Source organism: Myotis brandtii, unplaced genomic scaffold, assembly GCF_000412655.1.
Source record: "Myotis brandtii unplaced genomic scaffold, ASM41265v1 scaffold903, whole genome shotgun sequence".
NCBI classification, from domain to species: domain Eukaryota; kingdom Metazoa; phylum Chordata; class Mammalia; order Chiroptera; family Vespertilionidae; genus Myotis; species Myotis brandtii.
The window spans coordinates 137142-137871 of NW_005371712.1; the positions used below are offsets into that span (position 1 = coordinate 137142).

Genomic DNA, 730 nt, shown 5'->3' on the forward strand with positions numbered 1-730 from the left:
AGTAGGCGCTCAGTAAGTGTTGAATCCGCTTTTCGATGGGAATTCCTGACCCTGCTGGCCCGATTTTCTGTCTCCACACTGCCACCCAGCCCGTTCGAAGGCAAAACTTGGCAGTTCAGAAACGCCCCAGCCTGCTCCCCAAGCCGAGAGCTGACCACTGTGAAACGACTGCTAGAGGCGGCCCGGCAACCCAGAGCAACAAGTGCCTCCTCACACGCTGGTGCCTGGAGGCTCTGATACAAGTTCCCGCCCGCCCTTCTCTTCAGACCTTCCCTTAGCCCCACAGCCCCTCCCGCCTAGATGGGGGTGGGGAGAGGAAAGAAGGGACAGGCAAGGCAGGTAGGGGGCTCTCGTCTTTAACCTGTTGGGGGACCAAAAGTTAAAGTGGCACCAACTGGATGGCTCCATCTCGATTGCTATTTTCTCACTTAAGAGAAATTTAAAAATCCAAACAGTACTGCGGCTCCTCTTGGACGCGCTCTAACCCAGACCGGTCAGTTTCGCCACCTGAAAACTAAAGGCCCGTTGTTTGCGGACAGTTCGGCTGCCTTCCTCGCGGCATTCCAGGTGGAGCCGCCGGAGTTGGGGGCGACCTGGAGCATCCCTGCAAGGTGGGCACGAGCACACAGTTCACCAAGGCCCCGAGCTTCCGTTCCCGCAAGTGCTGTGTCAGGAACAGATATTAGAGACCGCACCGACAGGCGGGCAGGGGCGCGGGCTCTGGTCCTGG

General features: G+C 58.5%; 1 protein-coding gene across 3 annotated transcripts in view; it reads right to left on the bottom strand.

Moving 5' to 3' along the window:
* Window positions 1-730, bottom strand: part of CITED1 (Cbp/p300-interacting transactivator, with Glu/Asp-rich carboxy-terminal domain, 1) — a 5685-nt gene that overhangs the window by 3202 nt on the left and 1753 nt on the right. The gene's annotated exons all lie outside the window — the stretch shown is intronic.